General features: G+C 40.8%; 1 long non-coding RNA gene across 4 annotated transcripts in view; it reads left to right on the top strand.

The window, feature by feature from the left end:
- Positions 1-22344, top strand: part of LOC109373377 (uncharacterized) — a 34542-nt gene that overhangs the window by 10013 nt on the left and 2185 nt on the right. The window contains exon 3 of one of the 4 annotated variants that reach the window (XR_002122234.1): positions 12950-13694. The exons of 1 other annotated variant lie outside the window; for it this stretch is intronic. This is a non-coding gene — a long non-coding RNA (uncharacterized LOC109373377). Of the gene's footprint in view, positions 1-7664; positions 8325-12949; positions 13695-22344 lie in introns of those variants that run through there. 2 more of the 4 variants (XR_002122221.1, XR_002122226.1) reach the window with 2 other exon arrangements.

Below are 22344 nucleotides of genomic sequence, written 5' to 3' on the forward strand. Positions count from 1 at the left end.
ACCTCACCTGCTGCACTAACCTGACCTCCCCCACCTCACCTGCTGCACTAACCTGATGACCTTGCATCTCACCTGGCACACCCAGACTAAAGCCACACTCCTCTCCAATAGTCCCTCACTCACAACAAGCTCCTTCCCATTTGGGGCCTTCACTAAGGACCTGTCTTTTTAAAGAAGCCAGTCTTTCTCTAGTCACTTTGTGTCATTACTCTGTTTCATTATTTATAGCGCTTTACTAGATATAGTTATTTGTTTACTTTGCCCCCACTCAAAGGTAAACTGTCAGAGCAGTGGCCTTACCTATCATGTTCATCACATCTCAAAAACCCAGCACATTTATTAAATTTTGAACTTTTTCATTTATTTTTGGGAAAGCGAATTTTCTTTTGAGTATTCAACTACTGATAAATTCATTATATACTCAAGAGGGACTATTTATAATAATGCTAATTAATTAGAGGAACAAAGAACATTGAGTTCTGGTTTCTGATAAATTCTACTCATGTTACTAAGTCATGTCATTTATTTGTGTTGTATCAAGTACAAAAACAAAATGTAGAACAAAACATATCTCAAATATGTCTTGAGTCTGAGTGCAAAATGAGAAACCGTTATTGTGTTGTAACAAGCTCCCCAAACTGGAAATTCCTATCCACCAGTAACTCTATGGCTTACCCGAGGCAAGTCTGGACAGGTCTTTGCAGCTTCGCTTCTTGCTGCATTAAATGGATACAGCACAAGCTTACCTCATCAAGATGCTATGTGAAGCAGTTTCTATTTATTGCAAGTACTGTATGATTTTTGTGACTATATTGGTGTGGAACGGCACGTTTATTACATGATGGCATCAAAAGACTTCGTTCCACGAAGGATGACGTATTCTTGGAGATAGTAGAGGGATTATAATGCATGTGTCAAATTAATTTATCTAAAGATAAATTTGGAATTTAGCTAAGCTGAAAAATTGTCTCAAATAATTTTTAATTGCATTTTAAAGTAAGACTCTTAGATATCTCAGGATAGCCTCAAAACTTTAGTAGAAAAATCGTGAAATATACCTTATAAACTTATAAGTTTATATTTATATGTGTATGTATTATATAAATAGAACACTGTTAGACACATTCTTATTTTGAAATTAAAAAAAACCTTTCTGATATTAGCATTCATTTACTTGAGACCTTGTGGAACTCAACAAAATAATAGAACTCAACTAAGGATTGTTAACTTATTCAGGATGTAACTGATTCTGAAAGAATGATACTATTCATCTTTCTCAAACTGGAATTTTAAATATATACAGTTTCATAGATGTATTATATAGAGTTTTTAAAAGGATGTGGATCAAGTCATCTTAGCATTTTGTATCATAGGTTCCTCAACTGCAATTCAAAGAGAATGAAATAAATCAGTGTTTTTGAAACATTTTGCTCAGGAATCCCTTTTCCCTCTAAAAAGTAGGGACCTCAAAGAGCTCAATTTATGTTTGTGAGGATTATATCAATCATGATTGTCAATATTAGAAATTAAAACTGAGAAAAACATAAGATATGTATCAATTCATTTAAACATAACCATTCCACTATATGTTAGTATAAACAAGATACTTTATGAACAGTAAAATAACTATATTTTCCAAAACAAAAAATTGAGAAGAGTGACATCGTTTTACATTTCTTAAAATTAAATTTATTGGGGTGACAATGGTTAGTAAAATTATATAGGTTTCAGGCGTGCATTTCTATAATACGTCATCTATGTATCACATTGTGTGCTCACCACCCAGAGTCAGTTCTCCTTCTATCACCATATATTTACCCTCTTCTACCATCCAGTTTTCAAATCTGTCTAATGTCTGGCTTAATGGCTAGATTCTCCTATTTTTCCACATGTATTCTTCCATGATATGCTGTTTTGGTTGCAGTATATGAAGAAAATCTGGCCTCGTGCAGATGTTTGAAAAAGATGTAAACCTTTAAAACTTTGAGAGTCTTTTCCGATAATAGTGGATTTCTTTGATCCTACATGGAAACGTGACATGTGGTAATTTCTCAAAGCCTGGTTGCTGTGTGAAATCTGAAGCCAGGCAATGGATTGTTCCTGTCAAAGACTAATAACTTTTTGGGGAATGACTTGAAGAAACTAACAGGGATTGTGCCACCCTTCAGTATCCCACTGTAATGTGATGTGTTGAGGGCTCTTTTCCTTTATCTTTATTTGGCTACTTTTCATTGATGAGTATCATTTTATTATTTTAAAATATTTATTTTTGATGTGCTTTCTCAAGGCTAGATAATAGTGAGATTATCTCTCTAGATAGATGGATAGATAGGTAGATAGATATTGGGTTGTCGGAAAAGTCATGACACATTTTTACAATGAAAAACAGAAAAAATACGTCATGACTTTTCCAACAACTCAATATCACAGTGAAATGGTGAATACTGAATATCATTAGTTTAACCTGCAATTCTGTAAGCCTCTGCACACTTGATGGGGGAGGGTAGAGCAGTGGTAGCGGTTAAATAAGCCACAGTAATCGTAATAATGTAAATAATGCTCCGAGTCAGCTCTACCAGCAGAGTCCTGGGGGCCTAGCCTCTAAATCTTTCTTTTAGGATCAAGAAGTACCCAGCATGCCTCTTCAGTCTGTTCACAATCTGGGTCTCCTTGGCCCCTCTTGGTAGCCTCCATCCCCTGTTGTTGCTGATAATAGTGGCCTCCTGGGTCCCAGGTCACCAGACCTCCAATCATCTGTTCTTCCCTGAATTCAAGACACACTGCGCTCCTCATCTGCTGTGCTATTGGGCTTGAATGAAGAGGGATGAGAAACCTCATGCGCTATTGGTGGGAAAATGAACTCAGAATACTTAGTGAAGTTCATTGTCTGTGTGTCTATGTATATATCATTCTCACAGCTGGGCTTATACTGTGTACAGGTCCTCAGCAGCTTTATGTGGGTGATGGAATGTGTTATTTGTGTTAGCAAGGAGTTACAGGAAGTCTTGGTTTCTGTCCCTAATGGAATGGCCGATTGGAAGGCGTGTCGTGTGTACAGCGGAACCCAGTATGGTAATAGGTAATCATTTTTATATCCAGCAATGTGGCTAGATCTTAGAAGTTCAGAACAAATTTTGTAGGGTGGAACGATTTATGTGCATTCAAAACACACACAAAGACAACACCAATCTATTGTTGCTCAGGGCTGTGCTTTCAGACGCCTAAGGACGTGTGCTGAACGGCCTGGTGTGTGCATCTCTGATGGCAAGGACCGTGCAGATGAGAACGGGTAGGACAAGAGGAAAGGATAATGAGCTGAAATGAGAGGGGCGTGGCTTGGGCTTGCCGCCCTCTTGGAATGTGAAATCTCTGTATTGGAGGGCCGTATGACTCATGGATGATTAGCATGTTTGTCCTAGTTTTGGGGAAGAATAAGTAGTGTTCCCTGCAAAAACAGATTCTGGGAGGATTTGAATGGCCTTATGTAGAAGACAGGTGGATACTTGGTTAGCATAAATTCTTTCTTTAAATATATTCCTCCATCAAAAGTGTTAGAAATTATTCTGAAATTTGCCTCCAGCCATCAGTCTAGGAAAGGAGAGGAAATTTGAAAATGTGGTTATTTAATATTCATACAGGATTGTTCTGTAAATCTGGAAAATACAAAGATATTGTGTCAAAAGTTTGCCTTTTGTTGAGTTTTGTGTACTCTATCAGGAAGTAATTTAAAAAGCATCAGTCTGTTTTGTTCTGGTAGCATTATCTCATTGTGTGTACTCACTAAGCCCTTTATTCATCGGTACGATTTCCCGTCATCAATTTTTGTGAGAACAGCACTCTACAAACCATAGCCCCCACATGCGGCTCTGCCTCGCTTAGCGTCCGGCAGGATTCCGTTGCTCCGGTGTTCTTGCGATAAATCGTAGGCTCTTTCATAATGCCTCCTAGGTGTTATGTCATTTCCATGCAAATTATATTTAATAAATCATAGCACTGTAGACTGTAATCAAAGGAAGGTTTAATTCTGTGGGTTATAAGATTCAAAGGGCACCACTTTGCAGTAGGCCAACCTCGTTTTAAAGTTGATGTTTCTCTCAGTTTGAAAAGAAAGTGTTCAATGTAACACTTTTTCCTATGAATCATTCACATTTTAGGAAAATGATTTCCGTTATTAATATTTTAAACACTATCCTTTAATTCATAGTTAAATATTTCTACTAAAATGTCTTAGAGATCGTCAAAAATGTCCCAGTGATGTCATTTATATATATGTATGTGTTTGTGTGTGTGTTTCTTACTCCTTCTGAATTTTGTGATTTCTTTATTCAATATTCATGTTCTTTTCCGACTTACAGAAAAGTGGGTCATTATACAAATGTTCTGAGCATATCGATGTTCTTCTTTCCAACTTTTTTATGCCCTGGCAGCATAAAATATGATGAAATTTGTAAGGCACCCAGAGAAGACTGAATCTACTTGTAGCAAGGTGGGCACAGCTGCCCTGTCCTGTGGGTCCTGCCCCGCCACCCTCAAGCTGAAGGGGGTGCTATCTCCTACACACTGGACAATTATTTGTGCTTCAGCAATCCCACCGGGAAGTTCTGAATTAATGCTTTGGAATTTTTCTAAAGAAATAACTTTTCTAGCCTCTGGAGCAACAGTTCTCAACCTTCCCAATGCCGCGACTCCTTAATCCAGTTCCTCATGTTGTGGTGACCCCCAACCATAAAATTATTTTCGTTGCTACTCTATAAATGTAATTTTGCTACTGTTATGAATCGTAATGTAAGTATATTTTTGTTTTCCTATGGTCTTAGGCGACCCCTGTTAAAGGGTCATTCAACCCCCAAAGGGGTTGCGACCCACAGGTTGAGAACCGCTGCTCTAGAGGTTAGATTAGTTCTAGAACTTAGTGAGTCCTCCTCTTTTATAAAAGGATTTAGATGGTAAAGGATAAAGGATGAAAGGATGAAAGATGGTAAAGGAGTATTACCCTTCAAAAAGTGGGGAAGATTCAGGGAAGATCTCTGGAGATATTCTCACAACTTACTAGTGCTAGCACTATTATTATTATTATTATTATTATTATTAGTAGTAGTAGTAGTAGTAGTAGTAGTAGTCATAGTCATGGCTTATGTTTCAAATTGTGAAATCAGTGTCTGGATTATTAGTAGCATTTAAGGGATGCTAATGGTCGTGCAGTCATTGAAAGGTGACAGGCAAGCGGGAGAGGAAGCTTAGAAGCAACTGTGGGGTGGGTAATAGGTGAAATGAGAGGTGATTTGAGAGCAGTGAACCACAAACTGCTATCAGTTGGACTGTCTGCACTTTCCAAGCTGGTTTCTGCAGGACATCTTTGTGAGATCAGTTTGATGAAGAAGCATGATGAACCCCTTTATCAAATAAACGGGAGAAATTCTGAAAAAAACAGTTACACTTGATGCATAATTTCTGAGAGTCTTTCATATGCTGCTTTCTTTGTATGTTTCTAGGAGGAAACTACAGCCTTTCTCAAAAGTGTTTGGGCCATGTATGTTTTCTTTTCTCAAAATACTCACCTCTGCAGGGACACCAGGGCTTTCCTACCATAAGAGCAGGCTGGCCGCACTGCCTCGAGCAATGTTGTAGGAACAATCTAGTCCAACTTTGAAGACTACACAATGTTTGGTGGTGGTAACCTATCCTTAAGCTGGCTCAGTAGAAGTGGTTTTTCTTTGTTCACCTTTATTTTGTCTTCTCTCTCTAGTCAGTATCTTTTAATGCACGCTGTTGCAACACAAATGGATCTGTGACGTACATTTCTCAATACATGGAGATGATTTCAGGCATTTTTGACAATCCAGTCAACCTTTCTAGTGCTTTTAGTTTTTCACCATTCTGGGAGAAAGTTGATGGAAGGTTATCTATGGCTTTTATAGCCTTGTCGTGTTACTTTTATGTGCAGCATTTAATTTATTCCAAATACGATTATGAAAATAGAATTAGAAATCAGTAAACCTTCTTAATTTACTTGGTGAAGTTTTCATAGTTTAGAGCAAATTTGATTAAAGTCACTAACTTAGTGGTTTTGTATTTTTGATGATTTGTTCTTTATATGTAACATTTTTTCTAAATTTTCTGTGATAAGAATCTATTACTTTTATATTAAAAATCATAATGTTTAATATATTTTGCTGTATAATATTATATAAAATATGAGGTCCTAAAAACTGGAAGGAAATGTGAAAAATAACTATGATTATCTTGGAGTGGTAGGACTTTATGTGATTTTATTCTATTTTTCAATTTTTTTCTGTAATAAAGACAGGAAAAAATTTAAGAATGCATAAGTATCTTGGATAAATAAGGGGGGAATGCCCTTTAAATTTAATTTTATATTTGCAATCTTTCATATAAGTAATCAGAGGAAATATCCTGAAATGTTTTGTTTTAGTTACTGGTATAGAAACATTCACAAGGAAAGCAGACGAAGACCACACTTGTGGAATCAAATAAGAAACAAAAAACACTCTGAAATTCTTTTCTGCTTTCTCAAGTACATAAGAAGTCAGTTTCAGTATGACATTTTAAAAGTTCCATCCAAGTATTTTAGTTAGGTACTTGTTGTTGTAAGAAATATACCGTATTTCCCCATGTATAAGACGTATTTTAATTTTGGGGCCCGAAATTTGAAAAAAAATGTGTTACATAAAGTTATTGAACTCAAGTTTTATTCATCATACAATTCATACAACTCCTCATCACTGTCAAAACTCCCAACCATTAGCTTGTCCTCATCTGTGCCTGATGGCGAATCACTGTCTTCATATATTGCCTCGTCCTCAGTTCCATCTATGGCATTTGAAATGCCACACTTCTTAAATGACTTGACAACGATCTACAACCACTGTATAAGACGCACCCAGTTTTTAGACCCCAAATTTTTTGAAAAAGGGTGTGTCTTATACATGGGGAAATACGGAACCTCTCAGTTTTGATAACATCATTAGAACCCGATGGTTTGGCCCTGAGGAAATACTGGACACAAGTATTATGAGTGTACAGACGGTTTTCCAGCTAGTATTTCCAGAGGAAATGTCATAAGCAGTTAATTCCTTAGTTTACATTTCCAGTTTTTCCACTTTTATTTTCACTGAAATTGTTCTCAGACTTCATGATCAAATATTTAATTCATCTAAGTTGCTTTTATCCATATAAAACGGAGCAGAATTTTATTGTGAAATTTCTTTTTTTGTACCTGTTATATCAATGACATTTGTTCTGGCCTAATTCTGTTTGATTATTCTGTGTAACTGATTATTTGAAAAGATAATCCTGAGCAAAGTCTCCTTGGTGCCTTTTCTCACAAGATGAGAAGAGATGTGAGAGGTCATGGAGAATTGTCTCCAGACAAAGAGGTAGGAGGCCACCGCTTTTCCCATAAATTGACTGCTAAACTCCGGAATTAAGGGTGGCATCAGCTGTTTTATTTCTATTTCTGTTTCCTTCTGTGTGTCCCTTCACTGCTGTCTCCTGCATCCAGCATGATGCCCCAGCACCTAACACAGTACCTGGCATATAGAAAGCCCTTACGTTTCAAAAGACTAAAGGAAGGAAAGAGGACTTCAGTTTCCTATCGCTGCCACAAGCCCAGCGGTTTAAAACACAACTTGATTATCTTACAGTTCTGTATTTCAGGAGTCCATCGGCAGTCCCTCTGGGCTAACATCGAGGCGCCACTGGAGGTGCATTCCTTTCTAGACGCTCAAGGAGAGAACCATTGCCCGCCTTTCCTAGCTGCTCGAGGTGACCAGTGCTGCTTGTCTTGTGGGCCGTTGTCCATCTTCACAGCCAGCGACAGGGCGTCTCTCTGGCCCTGCTTTCGCTGTCGCCTCCCTCCTGGGCTGGCTTCTTCCTCTCTTAAGGGCCCCTGTGATTACGTTTTGCCCACCTGGATGATCCAGGGTGATCGGTCAGCCTTACTTCTATCTGCACCCTCAATCCCCGTTTCCACGTAACGTGAACTATCACAGGTTCCAGGGGTTAAGGTGTGGGCATCTCTGAGGGGCTGTTGTTATGCCTAGCACACGGCCCCGCAGAGCAGTGCCCATGCTGTCCAGTCCGATCCAGCTGGGGGGAGTGTCGTATGGCAGCAACAGAGGAATTTAGGTGAACGAAACCACGTGGCAGGATGTTATCAACACGACAAGCACGCTGAGTCTTGCTTATCTAGCACACCCAGTAATTGCACTGTGACTTTTTAAATACACTGAACTGAGTGATGCATGAATATATTAAAATGATTACCCCTCGTGATAGGATTATGGATTTAACCTTTCTTCATGTTTTTGTGCATTTACTAAGTTTTCTACAATAAATAGGTTTTGCTTTTATAATGAAAACAAATTTTCAGAATTTCCAAACAATTTCCATAGACTGTAAAAGTTGCAAACACAAAAGAAATAAGTGAAATGACACATATAAAATTGATATAAATGACAAAAACTAAATTCACATGGTGACCAGAAACTCAACATGGCAGCCAGTAAGCATGCTAACAACGCCATGTGGCTGGATCACATTTTAAAATATGGCGAAGTTATCAGGTCATCCCACTACTGCACTCAGCACGAGGTCTGAGTAGCATCCGGTTTATTTTCCGATTTTCATAAGGAGGCATTAAAAAGACTTAAAAATTAGATCGAGTGAATAGGGATTATTTTTTATGATTAAAAAATTCATGAAAGATGGCATAAAATATGTTCAGAGGACAGGGATAAACGTGGCAAACACCAGGTGGAGTCGTGATGGGATGGGGGTGGGATCGGGCTGTAACCAGGCTTCTCAGGCCGCCCCGCCTGGCCTGCCCGCCAGACTGCCTGCAGGGAGGGCCACTGAGCGCCACGCCCGCGTCCAGAGACACTCCCAGCTGAGCAAGAAATACACCTCACTAGTTGGTGCAAGTTGGAATTAGTTCTCTGGGGACTGATCCAGCATTCGACATGCTAGGGATACGAGCCTGGCATGTGGGAAAGTGGTTTTCTGCCTCAGTTTCCCTGTTGAGCACTCCTTTTCCTGGCTGTGATTAGAGTTCTGCCCAGGCCCTCAGCCTGTCGCAGATGGGCTGGATCACAAACCCTGTGCCAAGACCAGCCCTGGAACCCCGATTCAGATGTGCCCAGCAGCTGGAGCCAAGCCAGGGAGGGCACAGTTTTCCAGATCCCCCGTGCTCTTCTTTGAAGTGGCTGTAAATATTTTTCATTATAAAAGCCACACGATTACATGACCGAACCTTAGAAAATAAGGACAAATTTTATACACAGTACCACCAGCCCAACACCGCCTTAAGAAGTTTGTTTCATTGTTCCTATAAAGGACTGTATGGGAAGTTGTTTTCATGTGCATGGACAGCAGGTCCCCAGAGTCAGCATAACCTGTGCTGGCGACGGAACTCATATGTCTGAGCATATCACCAGGTCCTGCTGAGACCTGCCAGGAGAGAATCGGGAGCTGGGACTCGGGTGGGATTGCCACCAGCCCCACTGACCCACAGTGAGTTCAGGGAGAGGGCAGCCCAGAAACATCAAACACCCTTCTCACCAAGCAACCACCCAACCAGCAAATGAAAACCTGAGCGCATTTGGAAATCAGGTTATCACTCAGTTTCTCACTAAGAGAGGAGCGATTCTCACAAGTTCAGCAGTGAATGCAGCGGGGCTTCCCCAGGAAGGGCTTGGGGACAGCTTCCTAGGACACTGACCCAGGGAGGAGGAACAGGAGAGGACAGGGTCTGATCTGTGGCCTGACTGAGTTCTCGAGCACATGTGCATGGCATGACCTCCAGGAATGTGCAGGAAGGTTGGGTGTGTTTGAAGGGGCACTGCGGGCCCCACAATCGAGGAGAGAGGGAAGTTCCTGTGAAGCTCCCGTTGTGCCCCCAGACTGGGATGGCTTGTCCATGCGTGCTACCGACTACCTCCTCCCCTGGAATTAATTGATATGTCTGGGCCCCTGGTGGGGACATGGCTGGAAGACAGTACTGCAAGCTTCCCGGAGGCTGGGACTGGGTGGCCTCTTTTCCTGCCGCCACAGTCAGCCCAGAGCTTCACGCAGGAGGGCCTCGGTGCCCTCCTGGGAACACGTGGTGAATGGGGCCCAGTAAAGGCCACCGTGCTTGCTGGTGCGTGGGGCCATCTGGGGTTAGCGCAGGATCGGGGAGCCAGTGCGCTCTGATGAGGCTCCAGCCAAGATCCCACAGACTGTGTTAAGCTCGTCAGAGGGTGGGGACGGATCAAAACCCTGCAGTCGCCTGCTCTTAGTGCAGATAATCTGGGCAACTGGGACGGTCGCTGTGGGCGGAGGTGGTGCCTTTGCTCTGAGAACATTGAAAGACGGGGCTCTCTGGGACACGCAGGTATGTGAGATGAGAAACAGGTCAGGAAGGAGGCATGCACCCATGGGGCTGTGAGTCAGAGAAGTAAGCTCAGACTCCACATTTTAGTGGCGCAGCGTGAGAGAAATGCTTGCTTCTGGGGAGTGCAAGTTCACACACGCTGTCTTGGGTTAACTTGGTAACGCTACTAACCGCCTGTACGCCAGGCTCTCAGTGGTTTCACTCGCCGCCCGCCTTCTCTCAGTCGGCCTGAGCTAGGCGCTCATGCCCACTCCACCACACAGCCCGGGTGCTCTGCGTGAAGTAACTGCCCCGGGAGCACACCGCCGAGAGGAGCGGAGGGAGGCTTGCACGCGCGGAGCTCAGGCGGCCGGCTTCCCTCGCTCCACGGCCCGTCTCCGTGGAGTAAGAGGTGAGGGCCCTCTGAGTCACACTGCTACTCTTAGGCGTTTCCTAAGGACAGATACACACGCTTCTAGAAAGACTGGTATTGCAGCCTGGACTGTAGGGGGGAACCGCTGCGAGCATCCCGCGCAAGGCCGCGCGTGCTGGGGGCCTAGCCTCCCGGGTCCTGTCGTCAGTAGGTGTCCCCACCGACCCATTCGAAGCGTCTTCCTTCAAACTGGAAGAGTGATGGATGTGCCTCACAGGAGTTCAAAATAGGAAACCACTGCTTTGGGAATGGCCAAACTCACGATGTGGCTGTGCACAAAAACGAAGTTCTTCGAGAATCTCCGGATTTATGCTGATACAGTTATACAGCTGAAGCAGTGCTTCGCTCCTGCCCTGGTCAGCCCCCTTAGTGAGCTGAAGCCTGGGAAGCCTTGCGGGAAACCCGAGCGTGAATTCTGAAGGAGCCGGCTGGCCCTGAGGAAGGCGGGACTGCACGCTGCCCTTGTGATGTCCGCCTGCGTCCTGCGTAGTCACGGGCCTGCTGCTGCTGTGCCCGCCGGGACCGGGGCGGCCGTTGCAACCCCTTAGCTCCAAGGTGCGCGGGTGCTCTTTCGCTTTCGGATCCGTCAGTTACCTTACCTGGTTTTCCAGCATTTTAGCAGCCATGTGCCTGGTAAAGCTCCACCACCGGGGCCATCAAGGGAAACGGGCAACCCCAATGTCTTAGCTGCCAAAGGGCTTGGCATCTGCGTCGCTGGTCCGCCAAGTGGGACAGTCAGTTCTCTGTGTGCCCGAGGGACGAAAGGAAGGACGCGTTCTAAAACTTTTATCTCTACTGTAACCAGTTTTTACTGTTGTATTGCCTTTTCAATTTAGAAAGATAATAAGAGAAAATTACAGGGGAGCTGTGTTTCTGTTTCAATGTTTTGAACAAAGCAATCTACTGAGGCTTTGACATTTCTTAGAAACCACCCACATGACTGAAAAAAAGTTTGCTGCTCTTAAGAAACCTCAAAATACGAGGACGTGACAAGTATGAACCCTGCGATGTGGTGGGACTTATTGAGGTGCGAGTGCCGGCAAAGCGCGCTGCTGCCCGGCAGAAACAGACCTGGAGCAGACAGCCCTGCTCACCTGTCAGGGCCGCGGGGCACGTGGGAACAGGCGCTGGTTCCGGGCGAACTACCCCCGTTTTGAAGTGCGGACTTTTACCGGAGGGTTCTTCCTCCGCAGTCTTTTTTTCTGAGATGGTGCAAAACGCTTTTTTGATCCCGGCGCAGATTTCACCCTTGGCCCAGGGCCACTGGTTGCTGGCTGAAGAGCTAGTTGCAGCCCCAGAGAGAGCGAGAGAGAGACATTGCACACAGGACCGCGCAGCCTGCGAGTGGGTGCCAAGCGGGAGAGGGGGCCAGTGTTCACAACCCGCCTGCGGGGGCCTGCACATGGAGCTTCTGTTATTCAGGGAGTCTGCTTCTTGGAAAAAACAGTGCCGCTACTAGTCAGGACCCAGTCAGGGAAACAGGGTCCATTCCAGGCAGTTCAGCGGAGCCTGTTGCAAAGGTCCTGGGGCCACCGTGAGCTTCTGTCCATGGCGGCCTTACCATGGGGCTGTGTCTTTCATTTAGGGAAGAATGAAGTAAATACGGATCTTTTCCAGTTGTTTCTTTCTTAGGAATATTATTTCCCACATACATTCTTTAAAATATGTTTAACACAGTTGTTCAAAAATCCTTTCCTTATATACGTTACCTTTAAAATTACAAAAATCAACAATGCACATTTCAGAAATAGAAAAATAATGTAAAGAAAAAAACTTTAAAATTCTAGTTATTCTACTGCCCAGAGATACTACTTTCAATTTTGGTTGCAAAGCATATAGACAAATCTGTGTAGGATCATACAGTTTTGTTACTAGCTCCCCCCGCCCCCCATCCTGGGAACTTATTTTGTTTTTTTTACTATTACATTAATAGTCTTCAGGGATTTTCCCTTTGGTGACTTCAGTATATTCCAAGTCTGAGTTTCTTTCCCATTTTCCTACTATTGGACATAGAGTTTATTTCCAACTACGTTATTTCAAGTAAAGCTATAATGTGATATTCTTATAAACAAGCTTTTTTCTGCTGCTTTGATTATTTCCAAACCTAAGAAGGTCTTGCCCTCTTTTTCTCTCTTCTTAATTAGATTTGTGAGAGGGAAAAAATCAGCTCTAATCATCACTTAAATGTGAGTAGTGCCAAATGACATGGGTTCTCAGAAATAAGGGAAAATTACAACTTTAAAATACAATTATATGTAACAGTCAATTCTAGCAGCCTTTAGAGACCTTGAAAATGCCCCTTAGTCACCTTAATGTTCTTCTCTTTATTTTCTCTGTTTTTCTCTCAATGAATTCAGTTTTCTACAGTATCATTCCACAAGTAAAAAATAAAAATCTGATTTAGTATAGATTTTCCACTTTATTCAACACTGTAATTAGAGACAATACTATTTTCTACTGTGTTGATAAATGGCATTTCAGTTAAATAGTGAACTTGAATATATACCCTTAGACTTGACATCGTTTCTGTGGGAAAGTGTGTTCAGAGATCCAAATGCACATTTACAAATAAACTTTGAACATGCAACTGCTTGTAAGTGAAGGACTTCCAGTATCTCAAAAAGTATCCCTTATTTAGTTAACCTCATGTTACTAAATAACATTTTGTTTAGATATATAACTGACCATCAGGTCAAACACAAATAGCTGTGTTTTCTGAAATGTATGTGTGCGCATTTGCTACTGGATGTGGTGGATTTTCTGGAGGATCTGGCCATTGGAATTACTAATGACCCTTAAATTATGTTGATCCTTAAAACGAGATTACGAACCATAACGATGCAGATCCTGAGCGAGCTATAAAATAGTGTAGGCACCTGCGTTGCTCCTGTCCCCTGCCCTGCTATATTTTTTCCATAACATTTATCACCATCTGGCTTATATATGTTTTTATATTATTGTATGTCATCCTTCACTAGACTTAAGCACTATAAGAGCAGGACATTTCTTTCATTCTCTGCTTTAGTCACTCCCTAATACAAAGTAGGTGCTCAATAAATGTCTGATTTGAATGAATGAAGAGTGAGTGAATAAATAGTAAAGATTCTTTGTTTTCAGATTTGATGCAATAGAAATAATATATATCAAAATATTGAAAATTCTGTAAATAAGCCCAAGTTTAAAAACTTGCAAGTGCCTTATTTGTATTATCTTACAAAATTGAAATCTTTAGCTAAATCTATACCGGAAAGAAATATGAATCTCAAAGCCTACAGAAAAAAATAACACATTATTCTTTCCAAGTAAATTGAAGAATTTTGCATTAAAAATATGAAAGAGACATAACTCTTTAAACCAAGTAGCATTGCTTATGATTTTAGAATGTGGTTGTCCTGACCTTTATGGAAAGTCACAAATATGTTTTTCATTTAATACAGACTTCATTTGCCATATTCTTATTAAGCTAAAACTTCCACGCCATAGAAAATTACCCTTGGACAATGAATAGTTGGTATTTAAAATCTTCTGAAAGTTAAGAATTCTCGACAGTTCAAAAATAAACTGTTTAGTCTTTTTTTGGAGGGGCAAGGCTACAAAGAATTAATAAGATGACCAGGGTCAAACCTAGTCTGGCGGTATTTTCTGACAACTCTCATGCTTAGGAATACATTTGTTACAGTGTTTCACAGAAGTTTCCAGACAAAGCTAAATGAGGGAATGGAATTAGAATAGATTTTAAACAAATGTTTATTGAAATCCACAGCTGTATTCATTTTTGGTAACTGGACTCCAAAGCAGAGTAATGAATTTAAACACACAATGACAGGAATGACTTTGTTTAATTTATAAAAATAACAAATTAGTTTGGAAGCAATAGAGGAAGAGTCATCAATATCAACCAGTCTCACCTCTGAAGCCTTTGTTTCATGCATCCCTGAGAGGTGAGCCCATCCCTGCCATTTGCATGATGTTTACTTCGCCCTGTCTCTTTTCCGCTTCCCCTGCCCTTCCAAAGCCCTTCCCACTTCTCCCAGCACAGCCACGCTAGCCACGCTACACATGCCCAGGCCTGTCCTTGCTGGAAAGCTATTGTCTCACGGTTATTGTTGGCAAGTTATCTGTACTAAAGGACCTAGTCACAATTATTTCATTAGACCGTTACGACGATGGCTGCTCATTACCACAGAAGGGCATAGGAATAAAAAGTGATTCCCTTTTCTGTTCTAAAGCGCCTACCTTGTAAAGAAGGTGATTGTTGTTGCCATTCTCTGCAGGAATCAGAATGTTCATATTACTGAAGGAGTCGGAAGAACTTTTCTGTTTCGTTTGCATTCTGGAATTACAAAGGCATTTATATAGAAGGCCAGAAAAACCAATTTGACTCAAAAATTGCAATGCTGTCAATTCTGTGTTTAATGTAAGAAAATATTTAATCTAGTATTCCAAAATATGTAAAATTATGGATGCAAGTATTGCTGAAAGTAACAAAATAAATTCTGGCAAAATTAAGCAAATATGGGAATTTATTGGAAAGATAATGGATAAGTCATAAAATTAGTGGCGCATTTGTAAACTAGGTTCAGAAATACGAAGGCGCTACAAACAGTTCTAGAGGCTCCTAGAACCCCTTTCAGTGTGCTGCTGCTTGCATTAGTCAGCTCCACCTGCTTTTCCTGTCTCGCTTTCAGTCTTCTCACGATTAAAAAGAAAAAAAAGAGAGAGGATACAAATAAATAGAATTAGAAATGAAAGAGGAAATGCTACAACTGATACCACAAAAATACAAAGGATTTTAAGAGACTCTATGATCAATTATATGACAACAAATTTGACAACTTAGAAAAAATGGATAAATTTCTAGAAACTTACAACCTATCAAGACCTAATCATGAAGAAATAGTAAATCTGAACAGGCTGATTGTAAGGATATTGAATCAGGAATCAAAAAACTCACAACAAACTAAAGTCCAGGACCAGAAGCCTTCACTGATGAATTCTACCAAACATTCAAGGAAGAATTAACATCAATCCTTTCAAACTCTTCCAAAAAATAGAAGAGGGGAGAACTTTTCCAAACTCATTTAATGAGGCCAGCATCATCCTCATATCAAAACCAGATAAGGACAACACATGAAAAGAAAATTGCAGGCCAGTATCCCTGATGAACACAGATGAAAAATCTTCAACAAAAGATTAGCAAACCAAATTCAGCAATACATTAAAAGGAGTATACATCATGGTCAAGTGGGATTCATTCCTGGGATAGAAAGCTGGTTTAATATCCGCAATCAGTCATGTGGCACACCACATTAACGAAATGAAGGATAGAAGTCATGTGATCACCTAAATGGATGTAGAAAAAGCATTTGACAAAATCCAACATTCATTTATAATGAAAGCTCTCAATAATGTGGGTATAGAGGGAATGTACCTCAATATAATAAAGGCCACATATGTGACAAACCTACAGCTCACATCACACTCAAAGGGGAAAAGCTGAAAGTTTTCACTGTCGGGAGCAAGACAAGGAAGCCCACTCTTACCCGTTTAATTCAGCATAGCATTGGAAGTCTTAGCCAGAGCAATTAGGTAAGAAAAAGAAATAAAACAAACCCAAATTGGAAAGGAAGAAGTAAAACTGTCACTATTTGCAGACAGTATTATATTATGTATAGAAAACCCTAAAGACTACATAAAAAAACTGCTAGAGGTAATAAATGAATTCGGTAAAGTTGGAGGATACATAGTCAGTACTTAAAGATCCGGTGTGTTTCTGTACACTAAAAATGAACTACCAGAAAGAGAAATAATACAATTGCATTTACAATTGCATCAAAAACAATAAACTACCTAGGAATAAATTTAACCAAGAAGATGAAAGACCTGCATATTGAAACCTACAAGACATTAATGAAAGAAATTGAAGAAGACACAAATACATGCAAAGATATTCCATGCTCATGGAGTCGAAGAATCAATATTGTTAAAATGTTCATACCACCCAAAGCAACCTACATACGTATTTAGTGCAATGTCTGTCAAATTTCCATTGGTATTTTTCACAGAATTAAAACACACAATCCTAAAATTTATATGGAACCACAAAAAAACCAAATCACCAAAGCAATCTTGAGAAAGAAGAACAAAGCTGGAGGCATCACTTCCCTGATTGCAAACTATTTTACAAAGCTACAGTAATTAAAACAGTATGGCATTGACATAAAAGCAGACACATCGATTGATGGAACAGAATAGAGAGCCCAGAAATAAACCCATGTATATATGGTCAATTAAATTATGACAGAAGAGCCAAGAACATACAATGGGGAGGGGACAGTCTCTTCAATACATGGTTGTGGGAAAGCTGGACAGCCACATGCAAAGGAATGAAACTGGACCCCTGTCTTACACCACACACAAAAATTAACTCAAAATGGATTAAAGACTTGAATGTAAGACCTGAAACCATAAAATCCCTAGAAGAAAACATAAGCAGTAAGCTCCTTGACATAGGTTTCAAAAATGATCTTTTGAATCCAACACAAAAAGCAAAGGAAACAAAAGTGGGAATAAAAAAGTAGAACTCCATCATACTAAAGAACAGCTGCACAGTAAAAGAAAGTCATTAACAAAATGCAAGGCAACCTACTGAATGGGAGAAAATATTGGCACATTATATATCTGATAAGGGTTTAAATCTATCTATCTATCTATCTATCTATCTATCTATCTATATATATCATACAACTCAATAGCAAAAAGCAAACAATCCAATTAAAAAATGGGCAGAGGTTAGGAGTAGACATTTTTTTTCCAAAGAAGACATACAGATGATCAACAGGTACATGAAAAGATGCTTGACATCACTAATCGTCGGGGAAATGCAAATCAAAATCATAGTGCTATTTCTTCCCATTCATTAGGATGGTCAGTATCAGAAAAAGAAATAAATAAATGTTGATGAGCATGTGGAGAAATTAGAAACCTTTTACACAGCTGGTGTATAAGTGGTGCAGCTGCGATGGAAAATAGTACGGCAGTTCCCCAAAACTTAAAAACAGAATTACCATATGATCCAGTGATTCCACTTTATGGTCAGCATGATAATGGGCTAACTTCCTAAGAACAGTTTCAGGATCATAAACTATCCCTCCAATGACATGTGTTGTATTTCCTTAACTCTTAACCACTGCTTAGGTTACTTCCACTTTCTTACCGGAATAACTAATACAGCAATGAGTAACTTTGTATCTGTTGACTATTAACACACAAGAAACCACCCCAAAATTGTCTATAACCCTGCTGCTGCTCATAGTTTGGAAGTAATTGATTACATCCCAAAGGTATATAACACTTTATATTCTATTTTAAAATAACAACTAAAATCATAAATTAAAATACATAACAGCTAAAGGAGAAGACAAAATATTTTAAGACACTATGATGTCTATAAAATAAATTTTATCTAAGTTGGTAATTGCATTTAACATAAAAGACATGAATCTAGATGTAAAAAGTAACACCAAGAAGACAGTGTTGATTTCTTCTCATAAACTTTGGGATCTTGAATGTAAACAGCTGTCAAATGCTAAGGGAAATAGATCTTAGAAGTCAAGGTAACTTTTTCATCTTCCTGTTCTGTTGCTGGACTGTCATACTTCTCTACACACACACACACACACACACACACACACACACACACACACGTGCGCACACACAAACACACACGCGAAAAAATATTTTTATATATTTAAAGTAAAAACTTTAGAAAATGTAGTGGGGAATTGTTACCGGGCTAACAATACACATGTCATGTCTTCAGAGATTGCAAGTGGGAACAACTAGCTGTAGAGACCCAGTAGGCAGCTCTGCTCGGTGAGGCAGGAAACTTTGGTTTATTTCACTTCAGTTGCCATTTAGGGACACTTGTATGATTGTAAAATGTCCTCTGTGGATGTAGGTGATCTATTTGATTTGTTTATAGGAATAAAGATAACATAGAGGGAGTCTGAAGAGGTATGGCAGACTTCAGTGCTGGCCAACCATTTAGTACCTTTCTAATTATCTTTCTTCTCGTCTCTGTATTTAGGCCATTTAATTCATTTCGTGCTTCCCCATTGAAACACCAGCACACCGTTTACTGGGAACCATTTGTGGAAAGACTTCCTCTATGTGGCCCGTTTCCCGTGATATGATGAAAGGGCTGAGCAGAAGGGACTGGTTAGGCATAATTTACATCGACTGCATAGTCAGACCTTAATGATTCAGTAGCAGATTGTCCTTTGGGGGCTCAATCAAGCACTTGGTTTCTACCCTGTCTCACTGTTGCCGACTTCTTAGCCATTTCGCTAATCATCAGTATATCGGTCAAGAGTGGTTTGAGGATAGAGTAAAGTAGAGGATCACGTTTTCCATCATTTTGCTATTTCTTAGGAGATTTCATAAAATCATGAATGAATGAGGGGATTGAAGCTTGTGTGTAAATCAGTGGACTTTCATGTTGTCATTATCCATGTTACTCTCTGCCTCTAAGGACAGTTACATGTTCTCTGTGCATGGTTTGAAAACCCTCAGAATAAGAACACGTCTTAGTGCCTTCGGGCTGCTGTAACAAAATACAGGCGGGGGCTTATGAGCCGCAGACAGGTTCTGCTCCCAGTTCTGGAGGCTGGACGTCTGAGATCAGGCTGCCGGCCTGGTCAGTGAGTGCTCTCCTGGGAAGAAGCTTCTCCTCTGCAGACTTTGTGTGGCTCCCTCCCCTGGTGGAAGGGGTTAGGGATCAGTGGGATCTCTTTTATGAGGGTACTAGCCCCATTTATGAGGGTACAGCCTTCATGACCTCACCAACTCCTGAAGGCCCCACCTACTAATGCCATCAACTTTGGGGGTTAGGACTTCGACATAAGACTTTTCGGAGGACACAGACTCACAGACAATAGCAACATGGTTATGCACATGTGAAGTCTTAATGGATATTGCTATATTGTCTTATAAGAAAGGTCTACCAATTTGCCCCCCTCGTAAGCAGCGTCTATCTGAGAGTGCCTTTCATTTCTAAGTAAGAAACTGGTTGGTTGAAGGGAAAGGAAGAGAGTTTTACCTTTCACTCTCTCCTTTTGTTATTTGGATTTTGTAATCTGTGTACCTGTTACCTATTCAAAGACATTTTTTTAAATGTAGTCATGTGCTACATAAAGGTATTTCAGTCAGCGACAGACCACATATGCGGCAGTGGTATGCCAGACAGCCTGAGTGTGTGGCGGGCTGTGCCATCTAGTACAGGTCCACTCGGTGATGTCTGCACAGGATCAGACCACCTACCGGCGCATTTCTCAGGACATATGGCTGTGTTAAGGGGTGTGTGACTGTAAGTTACTAAATTAGAAGCAGCATGTCTGTCTTGGTATGTGCGTGTATTCTTCCATGTCACTGGTTTTCAGCCGAGGATGCTTTTGTCCCCTAGGGGACATTTGGCAAAGTCTGGAGACAGTATGGGTGGATGGGTCAGGACTCCTGGAGTCTAGTGAGTAGATGTCAGGGGCGTTGTTATACATCGTGCCATGGCCAGGACAGCCCCCCATCAACAATCAGGAGTTCTCTGGCCCCAAATGTCAATAGTCCTGAAGTTGGGAAAGCGTTCTGTGTGTGTATTTTACAGAGTAAAAGCCCCTGCACCCCAATGGCTCATAGTCTAGCGAGGGAGTGAGAAGTCAGCAAATAATTGCAGGCATGTGACATGCTCTAGAATAAAGTATAAACAAGTCACCGAGCAAGAACCGAAGTATCTATAAACACATTCATTAAGTAGAAAGCCACTTGCTGGAAACATCCATTGAATTGACTAGTTGAAAGGGGAACATCACTTTTAGACGTGCTTTCCGCCGCATGCTCCAGGTGGAGGATGCAGCTCTTTACTCAGACGCCCTGAGGCCCCCGTGTGCTGACACACTGTCAGTGAAGAGCATCTGAGGGGGCACTTAACTTCGCTCTGACAACTGCTGCTCTATTTCCGTGCCGAAAAACACATTGTGAAACTTGAAATGAACTCAGTGCTGTATTGGAAAAAGAATGTGTAGGTCATGATTAATGTTGTTGCTGTCTGGAGAGATGGCTATCTTTTAAAAGAACAACAGCCCAGCGGATTATCATGGTTTGCATATTTTCTCTCTCAAATGTCTCCATTTTTCTGAGAGCCTCACAAGTGCAGTTATATATGTTTCATCACCAAAGAAACCAGCGAAAGGTCAGACTCTGAAATCCACTGGCTTTGTTTAGGGTTTTTTACCCTTTAGTGATCTCATACTTGTGCTTTGGTTTAGTTTTCATTGGTGAGTTCAAAGGACCGTACACATCTGTCTGAAAGTCACAGGAAGCCTCTGCCCTTCTCGCTGCCCAGCCACTTCACCTCTCCATGCCTCAGGATCTTCATGGAAAGTCTCTCCCTGCAAGAGCTGCTAGCTTGACTAAATGAGATAACATTCAATTCAATTAGCGTTGCCAGGGATCAAACAACGGGGACTGGTTATTATCCAAATGGCACACAAAATGGAAAGCAGACTTTAAAGCCACCAGTCAGAATAGTGCTTTTGCGATTTCTTCATTGGAATTTATATATTTATAGTCAGTGTTTTTGTAGAAACCAGGCAATTCCCTACCTTTTATTTGACTTTTGTAATTAAAGGGAGAACTTTGCGCCCTATTCTGGCACTGTGGGTTGAATTAGCTCACGTGTGTCCGGCACGTGCTCTTGTCTTTGATGTTTTCATCTTTCTAGCTAAGTTCACATCCTCTACTTAAAACCCGAATGGCTTTTGAAAATTTCCCTTATGCCCTCATGGTCATGTGCACTAAACCTCACTGGGAACCTAAATCTCTTGAGCAACAGGCCATCCTCGGTAGTTTGAAGAAATCCAGTGCTGTTCTGCAGAGCGATTCTGTCCAGAAACAAAAGGCTTCTTCTCGACTGGAATCTCAGCAGACCAAGTGGTGTAGTGGCACCGCCGTCAAAATGCAGCTGCATTGTTTTGTGCTTTCTAGAAAAGTTGAGATAAAATCCCACAGTCACACCACACATGCTTTATAATTTAAATCTCACAGTGGTTTCATTTCACTCAAAAAGCTGAAATTTTAAATTTCATTTTAAGTGTCTGTAAAAAGTTATATTGTTATAAATATTTGTCATAGAAACCCTTATATTTCTCTTCTGTGTATGTTAAAATGTCTACTATATGCCTAATTTAAAGATGCAATCGTTTTCTTAATGTTCATATTTTACACCACCCTATTTTAATGAGAGCAAACAAATCATGACTGGATTAAATATTAAAGAAGGTTAAATAACAAAGAACATGGGCAATTTGGTTGTTTTTCTTTGTTATGATCAATATTGGTAACTGTAATAGTGGAACAGAACATAAATAAAAGGCAGCCTATTTCTTTAACAGCCGAATGGCTTTAGATGGATAATTAAAGCTCCAGTGCATCGGGGCAGATGAGGGACCCCTCAAGGTGGGAGGGTGCTTCGTAAAGAGCGGGGGCC

This window comes from Hipposideros armiger, unplaced genomic scaffold (genome assembly GCF_001890085.2).
Source record: "Hipposideros armiger isolate ML-2016 unplaced genomic scaffold, ASM189008v1 scaffold_1, whole genome shotgun sequence".
NCBI lineage: Eukaryota > Metazoa > Chordata > Mammalia > Chiroptera > Hipposideridae > Hipposideros > Hipposideros armiger.